Below are 9,036 nucleotides of genomic sequence, written 5' to 3'. Positions count from 1 at the left end.
TGAGGGTCTACAAGCCACAGGAAGACGAGACCGCCCAGGGTGGCCTGCAAACCGTGATTCTTGCCGCAAACCCTGCTGCTGCCGTCATGGGATCTGGGTTCCCCCCCGCCACTCTGCAGTGCCTTTTCAGGGAAGCTTTTTCTCTGTGCTGAGGAGATTCATGCTACCTGAGTTGCCCAAAGCCATAGAGCACGTAAATGTTGGGGCGGGGGTACAAACCCAGCCAATGTGGCTCCGAAGTCGGTGGTAACCTCACCCTAAACGCCTCACCCCCGCGAGCGTAACCTCCTCAAGCCCGCTCCGCCGCAGGAAGAGTCCTAAAACACTATTATTTTTATCGTGTTGCATTTGTGGCATTGGAATTTGCAGGAAGCTTTACACCACATGCTTCTAGATAAAAAAGTAACCATAACTAATACAGAGTAAGAATTTTTCTGCGATAAAGATTTTTGAAAGCAATTAATATTCATCAGACTCGGATTTAATTTTTAATATATTTCTTTCAATCAAGCATCATTTTCTTCAATATTTAGCCAAGTTTATTTTCTCATTTAGTTCATGAACATATTCTCTCACCTGTCACAGAATTCTTCTTTTCTTCAAATCTATTTTTTCCCAAACAATAATATTATTTTGTTGGTGATGCCACTTTAGGTTATTATTTACTGAAGAGTCCATGACTTCATTGGTAGTGATGAGTCCAACAATGTATTCCACAGACATTTAATAAATGATATCTTCTCCTAATGATTAAGTAATGATGATGGTTGATGATTGATTTAAATGTCAACTTTGCTAGTCCATGGAGTGCCCAGATATTTGATTAAATAGTGTTCTGAGTGTTTCTGTGAGGGTATTTTGCCATAAAGGTAATATTTCAATCAGTAGACTGAGTAAAGTAGGTTGCTCTCCCTAACAAGGATGGGCCTCGTCCAATCAGTTGAAGGCCTGAATAGAATAGAAAGGTTGACTCTCCTCCAAGTGAGAGAGAATTTCTCCTCTCTGACTGCCTTTTGACTTAACTGAAATATGAATGAGCTCTTCCTGGGTCTCACGCCTGTTGGCTTTCAGAACTGGATTAAATCGTCAGTTCTCCTGGTTCTCGGGCCTTTGGACTCAGACTGGAGCTACACCATCTTATATAGAGCTGGAGACCCAGGAACCCTAATGATGTAGTTCCATTCTGAGTGCACAGGCCTGAGAAATAGGACAACTGAGACCTAGGAAGAGCTAGTGTTTCAGTTCGAGTCCAAAAGCAGGACTGTTAATGTGTATATGAATATATCCTATTGGTTCTGTTTTTTTTGACTAATACAATGATGATGCTGATGGGGATAAGACAAGCAAGGTAAGAATGTCTTGGTGCTGGTGTGGTGGCAGCGATAGTTGATTTAAGCTCATTAGACAAGTCGATTTTTAACTCAAAATTCCAGTTTTTGAATCTTATGCCTCCTGGGAAAAAAGTGATTAAGATGTGTACTTTTGAGTTTTTGTAACTATCTTTCATTCATTCAACCATATTTGTTACTAATCTACCCTGTAAAAGATATTTGCAAGATCTATATATATGAGGATCTGCCTATAGGCAATATGCCCTCAACAGAAAAAAGTAACACATTATACAAGGAAGCAATATAAAATAAGTAGTAACTGAATTAAAAGGTGAGGAAAGAAAAAGAAGCAAGTGGTTATACGTAAAGAACCAGGAAAGTTGTAGTAGTGTGGACATCACTTGAGAAGTGATGTAGGGATGAGTGGCTGAATGGCTGTCATGGGCTAAGTGAAGGGCTATGAACATATCTGCAGAATGTACACAAGATATGATAGACTTCTCAGTGACTCTAGCTCTTTTAAGAGGAGGCTATAAAGCTCATAGTGAAGTCTTTACAAGTGTGTGCCTTCTGAAACGGCGTGTTATAAATCCGAAGACAAGGCAGCTTGCTTTTACCCTAGAAAATAAGAAGAGTGTTGACCCAATTGTAACACATTTCATGGTCACAGAGGTTGTGCTCTTTTTAAACTGTCAGAATTTTTATCATCTAATTCAAAGAATCCAAGGAGGTGTCTGAGGTGTGTGCATCTTCATTTCGAGCTTGCGTAGCCATGTGTCTGGTCGATACAACTAAAAATGCACAACATCTCATTTAATAAACACCTTGCCAGAATTTCCAGGAACTTGCCCAGTGACAAAATTAAGTTTTTACCATTGCCCCCTTGGCACTTCTTTTTTTTTTTTTTTTTTTGGTACGCGGACCTCTCACTGCTGTGGCCTCTCCCGTTGCGGAGCACAGGCTCCGGACGCGTAGGCTCAGCGGCCATGGCTCACGGGCCCAGCCGCTCCGCGGCATGTGGGATCTTCCCGGACCGGGGCACGAACCCGCGTCCCCTGCATCGGCAGGCGGACTCTCAACCACTGCGCCACCAGGGAAGCCCTGGCACTTCTTGAAATATACCACCAAGTTAATTGTGTGCAAGAGGCAATTTGAGGTAGAGCCTCTGGATCATTCAAAGTCCTTGTAAGAAGCTTCCTTCCAGTTTTTAAAACCCTCACAAGCAAATGATTTTTGAGGGACTCCTCCTTCCTTTGAAAATTCTCTGCAATTTGTAGAATTGACCATAACCTTTGGAATGCACGTGCTCCCACAATAGTTGATTAAACCAGCATGGCGTAGAATGCACCCTAATGGCAATTCTTAAGTCTCCCTTAATTTGATCCTAGTGTTTACTCAATAAAGATGTTTTTAAGCCACTAGATTTAAGGAACTTTTTTTTAATGGTCTGGAGTGTTCAGAAAAGAACAGAACAAAGTCTTTACCCTCAAAAGATGAAGTGGCAGAGAAAATTGTTAATAATATGCAGTGTGATAAATACTAAAATAAATATATGCACGGAGAGATTTGTGCTCTGGGAGACCAAAGAAAGAGCAAAGAGAATGATCACTTAATAGCCACTTGGGGACACACAGGGAAGGCTTCTAGGAAGGGTTAGTGCTTAAGAAAAGATTCAGGAGATAGCCAAGAAGTGAAGAAAGTAACAGCATTCCAGGCAGGGGCAAGAGAAGTTAAATATATGAGCAAACTTTGTCCATCCAGCATAACCTGTCTCCCCTCATAACATCCTGGTGTGTCACTGTGGTCTTTTTTGTTTTCCATCTCTTCACAAGCTCTCACGCAGCTATCATTTACATACCTCACAAGAAGCACGCAGTAGAGGTCACCCAATGACATCCAAGCAATTGGAACATTGTGTACACATCAAGTAAGTCAAACTTTCTCCATCATTTAGGCACATTGGAAGCTATCTACTGAGGAGCCCAGAAAACTGGAAACACTGGTGATAAAAGCACAGCTTTTGAGGGAGAAGGGGTGAAAGTGTGAAGATGTAGATTGTCTGACGGATGAAGAGTAAGCAGCCATGGGGGTGGATATGACTCAAAGAGCGGGAGCTGGGAATACTTCATTCTTGCACATAGAAGTCTCTCAATAATATTTGTTCAATGAATGAAGAAAATCGATACATAAAATATAAATGATTTGTGATTTTGGATGGAGCTCTTTCTAATGACCAGAAACTACTCATTTCATTCTTCCCTTTGACAAAGGCCAACCCTCAGTAATAGGAAAGCCAGAGGAAAATATTTCAAAGAAAACTTTCAAATTCCATCTAAATTTTTGTCTTATTTTGTGACAGTGTTTTTAAAAAGCCAAAGAGAAAAGGCAGGAGACGCAAGAGGGAAGAGATATGGGAACATATGTATATGTATAACTGATTCAGTTTGTTATAAAGCAGAAACTAACACACCATTGTAAAGCAATTATACCCCAATAAAGATGTTAAAAAAATTAGAAAAAAAAAAAGAGAGAAAAGGCATCTAAAAATAAAAAGAAAATAGGCTATACAGTAAAAATTTAATGAGAACAAGAATAATTCTGGACAAAAAATTTTCAGAGAAGGATTTGACTCATAAGAAAAACTTATATACATAAGACAATGGTAATATTAAATAACTTAAGGGGCCTCTGATTCAAGGGGCAGATCAACTTTGTAGGTGTTAAAGAAGCCCCACGTCCCCACTCCTTGGGAAGAAAGTTGAGGGTGCACCTGCAGCAGGGGACATCCGGGCCACACTAGCATCTTCCTGAAATCCCTTCGACTGGGACAGAGCAATAGGTGGCACCAAGGAGAGCAGAATTCTGGACTTTAGTTTGTTTTCACAACAATTTAAGGGAGTTAATTTCATATCTTGGACTTGAATTTTTATTTGGAAATGTAACAATAGGAGGTACCTATGTGTACTTTGGGTAATAAAACCAAAAACTGGGGAGTGTTTTTGTGACGCCCTTTATTCCCTCATCCCCACAATTTTGTAAGAAGTGGCTAAGCTTCCCCACTGCTGGGTAGGAGGGGAGAGTGAGTGAAGGTTTAAGGTTAATGGGTTTTTTTCTTCTCTTTCCACTCACCATTCACCCCTTCATAAGGGAAAAGAAGTAACTAAGGAGATTGATGATGTACTGACATACATTGTTCCACGTCTGTGTATTTATTTGTTTGCTTGTGGTACCAAGGCCACACATGGTCCCCATCCATCATCTTCTAATGGAGGAGCTGTTCTTAATTCTCTACCTTCTACATCCGAAACTGGTGGGTAACTTTGGGTAACCTTGATGCATTCAATAAGAGATGACAGGCCCTACAGAGCTCTTTAATCTGGTTGCCATGAGAGAATCTTGCTTGGGGATTATTAAGAAAAGAATTTCAATTTCAATTAACTGTGATAATAAGAGCACTGAACCGGAGGTCACGCAGCCTGGGGTCCCTTCTGGCTTCTTGTGAAGTTTCTGTTGCAACTCATCTCATCTTCTTAGATGTGCCACACACTCAATGTCTCATTTGTAGACTTGAGCTTATGTGAGACTGTTGAGGTTTCCTCTAATGTTTTCAGTCAAGAGTTATGTATCGAGAGCCTATTATATGCCAAGCCCTAGGTTAGGCATGAAGGAAACCGCCGTCGCAATTGCTGATTGAATACAACAATCCAATCCGCTCCTGGGTAGAACAGTCTAGTGGTGGGGCCAGACATTAACAAATAATGACCAGAAAAGCTATAATTATACTTTCGAGAATGCCTTTTCATTGTAAACCTTTCTACGATGTTTTGATTTATTCTCAACACCTGCTTTATCTGCACAAGTAAATGCAGTTTGGAGAAAAGGCATCTGCAAGGTGAGCCACACAAGCCTTAGCTGTTCCCAACTTATTCCTCAGGGTACAGGTTTAAGTTCTTGGCAAGAGAAAGAAAAGCGGGTTTAGCGACCAAGCTAAGGTCTGGAAACTTTAAAATTTGTATTACAAACTCTGTGTTTGCAGGAGTTAATGGATGAAGCCAGCCCAACATTTCCTGGAAGAGAAACTTCAGGAAGCCCACTTAAATATTAGTACCACTGAGTGTCATTGGTGAGAAGTAATGTGCACGTGTCTGTAGCTTTCCTCCCGGTGCCTGACAGCGTTTCCACAGGAAACAGAATTGCTCTGTCAGCGCTGTTACGATATGACCGTCAATATTGTCTTTAAAAATCAATCTTTGGCATCTGTATCGTTCCAACATTCATGTTCTATTTAGCAAATGTACAGAAAGTGGATGTCACAGATTCTCCCCAAGCTCACAATTCAAAGTTGTTAGTTTTTTTTCTCCTATAATCTATGAATTTGGGGGGTGGGGGGAATCTACTCTCTCCTCTTCAGTAACAATGAAGCTTTATTTTCCTCACTCTCCTTAAGTTCCAAATTATCAGAAAAAAATTTTCTTAAGAGTTTCCTTTCATCTTTTTCTTCTTAATAGCTGGATTTGGAAGAAAATTGCTTATAGGTTTAATGTAAAATATCTTCTTATTAGGAGTTATGTTAAGTAAGCAAAGCTTCTTCTCACTTAAGGTTTACAAGAGGAGAAAAGCAGTAACAAAAGTGTGAGATAATTGTGAGTGTTACCAGCAGTCCAGCCAAATTCCTCCAGGGGCTTTTTGGTGCCCCTGTGGCTCCTGCCTGAACTGTTCTGCTTAGGAAGGATTCCTGAGGTGCCCAGACAACCCCCAGCATGTTGCTGTATTGATACATTGTGTTCAATGTGATAAACTAAGGACTCAAGCCTTTGCTTCCCAGTAGCCCAATTAACTGGAAAAAAGTATTGTTAGGTTGAGGGATATGTACCTAGTTTGCTTAAACTTCATGCCCCCAGAGTGGATGCAACAATTTATCCACATCACTGCGCTAGTGTATCAAAAGCAGTGTAACCTTAATCAATGTAGAACGCCCCAATAACCAGCCTTTGTAGAAGGAGTTTTTAAAGACATACAATTTAATAGTCATAAGTGATTTTAGAACAACCCCATCTTAGATTTTTGTCTTACAGAAAAACATTAAAGTAGATCCAGTTCATAACCCTCGGTCACATCTGTCAGAAGTCCTTAAGCCATGCTTCGGTACCCGTATGCCTTTCAGGTGCTCTGTGTTCCTTAGAGAGCTAAAACTTTCTCTCCTGGTCCAATTTCTTGTCTTTCTTTCCTCTCACTACTTTTAGTGTGTGGATCATCTTAACTTCTTCCAAAGAGAAAAATATTCTGAAACTCTTTTCAGATTTAATAGACAGTAAAGTTTAATTTCCTCCAGAATTGTAGCTCTCATCTCCTTGACAATTTGGTCTGTATTTAAAACAAAATAAAGGAAAAGGTTATCATTTAAACCTTTAAAGATTTATGGGAAGCATACTGTCTACTTGGAAAAATTGAAACCCCAGAAGTTGGAAAATCAGATGAACTGAGGAAGGTGTTTTCATACCTCTTATTTGTACTTTCCAAACCCCCTGGGGTTGCCAGCTTGGGTGGAACACCTCCTAACAAGCTTTGTGGTGAGAATTTTGACACTTCCACTTCTGGTTCCTATTGGAAATATCACAAAATAAGCCTTCTGTGCAATATTTCAGCAATTGTCATGCCAATTCAGGAATTACAGATAAGAAGAAGTTAGCCAAAACCTTCAGAACTTTAAAAGGCTTTAGTCTGAAAGTAATAGTCAAGTTGTAAACGTACTCCAAAATCCCTGAGTTGAAGATAAATATATCTGGAAAGAATGCCTTTAGCTGAAATTAACAGAAAACTGAACTAACCCAGGCTTTAACAGGAGACATTGGCTGTTTACTTAAAATCCAAATTAGGAGATAAACCATCCAGAGCTGGGCCAGCCACTCCTCAACACTGATGCTGTCATTCTTTCCTCTCTATCGGCTTGAGCATCTGAAGCTTCTTCCAAGACTAACCATAAATTTGTTGTCTAATTCAGGACACTTCTGAGTGTGAAAGGGGGTGTTATCAATAATTACGGTGTGACAGCAGGATTCACCTGGGACTCTCTTAGGCAAACTAGTACCTATGGTTACATAAGTTTTTTTCTCACGTCATTTGCCGCATTGCCCCAGAATGGCTGCAGCAGTTCCAAAGATTGGTCCTATCACCATATGCAAAGGCAAGAAGCAAGGGGAAGAGGACATAATAACAAGCTTGCTTCCCAGGCCTGCTCCTTTATCAGAAAGAAGCTTTCTCAGAAGCCCTCAGTAGATATCTACTTACTTCTCATTGTCACCATTAGATACAGAGGTCGGGGCCCAGAGGGAGCCTCACCCAGAGGGTCCAGGAGAGGCCAGGGAGGGGATGCGCTTTCAGATGCAATGCTGTTTCTATGCGGTTTTAGCAAAAGGATTCACACTCCCAAACCCCATCCTGGTTGTATGTTGGATTCCTTCCGGTCAAGCGCCACTCATGAAGGTGCTATTTCGCTGCACTAAGTTGCACCTAGAAGGCCGGCCTGTCTCTAACACAGTTCCGTGATGCCAAGCCCTTGCAAAGAGTGCAGAGGCAGCAAGTGACCACACACCTCTCTCCTTAAAAGAACTAAAAACAGAAGAAGAAGAACGGCAATATCAAAAGGAGAAGTTCTAAGCACCAGGCCCCAGGCCACATGCTGTGTGCTGGTATGTCCAGGGCCATAAAAACTGAGGGAGTGCCAGGGGCTGTGTGTGCTTCTTTCTCGGCATCTCTGTGCTCCTGGTGGCAGGGCTGGTGGTGCAGGTGTTACAGAACCACACAGGCAGTGCCTGCAAGCCTGTCTTCCCTGGTCCCCCGCACACTGGCGATTCCCTCAGTTCCGGAGATGGACCAGGCCCGCAGCAGTGCTGACCACAGCAGAGCAACGGCAGGAAGGGCATCTCCCACGGCGTGACGAGGATCTTGTGAAAAGTCGTGCCAGGGCCCCGGTGGACAGACCTCTGCAGCCCGCGGGAGAAAAAAGAGAGCTTCCAAGATGGGTTGCTCCAGCAAAATGGGTGTCCTGGAGCCAGCGTGCGCCAATGTCCACAGCTCCAAACCCATCGCCGAGGATTTCTCAGAAGTGGAGAGCATTGGCTGACTTCACGTTCTGTGAATCACTGCATGTAGCGCCCCATCCAATAGGGCAGCCAGCTGCTTTCCTAAATCTGCAGCAGAGGGACTTGGATTGCCCTGCTGCAAAATCCAGAAAGAAAGTACTGGACGCTGGGGTTGACAAAATTCATAGGCTTAGCCCAGTAAGAAAATTAATAATTAATTTAAATGATCAGTTAATTAATTAAATGGAAGCCAAATTAAGAGGCTGTTAGATTTTCCAGTCTGGTTATAGCATTCTATGTTAAAATTATCAAATTCAAGTGTGACAATCTTATATTTTTAACTTATGATACTTAGCTCATTAACTAATAAAAAAACTCAATAATAAAAATACTCAATAATAAGCTGTTATGAGGTGTACTTGCAGCAACATGGATGGACCTAGAGATTGTCATTCCGAGTGAAGTAAGTCAGACAGAGAAAGACAGACATCATATGATATCACTTATATGCGGAATCTAAAAAGAAATGATACAAATAAACTTATTTACAAAGCAGAAACAGACTCACAGACTTAGAGAGTGAACTTCTGGTTACCAGGGGAGAAGGGAGAGGGGGGAGGGAT

At 41.5% G+C, this 9,036-nt stretch overlaps 1 long non-coding RNA gene across 1 annotated transcript; it reads right to left on the bottom strand.

Annotated features, from left to right (window-relative positions):
- Positions 1 to 6,334: 6,334 nt before the first annotated feature.
- On the bottom strand, positions 6,335 to 8,929 carry LOC114895526. Its single transcript, XR_003793576.1, has 2 exons — positions 6,832 to 8,929; positions 6,335 to 6,695 (listed from the first exon to the last, which is right to left on the bottom strand). It is a non-coding gene; the product is annotated as an uncharacterized LOC114895526 (long non-coding RNA).
- Between the last annotated feature and the right edge of the window lie 107 nt (positions 8,930 to 9,036).

Source organism: Monodon monoceros, unplaced genomic scaffold (assembly GCF_005190385.1).
Source record: "Monodon monoceros isolate NGI ecotype Baffin Bay Population unplaced genomic scaffold, NGI_Narwhal_1 Super_Scaffold_14, whole genome shotgun sequence".
NCBI lineage: Eukaryota > Metazoa > Chordata > Mammalia > Artiodactyla > Monodontidae > Monodon > Monodon monoceros.
Note: the sequence above shows the minus strand (reverse complement) of the source record. Positions and strands in the feature narration are given on the sequence as shown.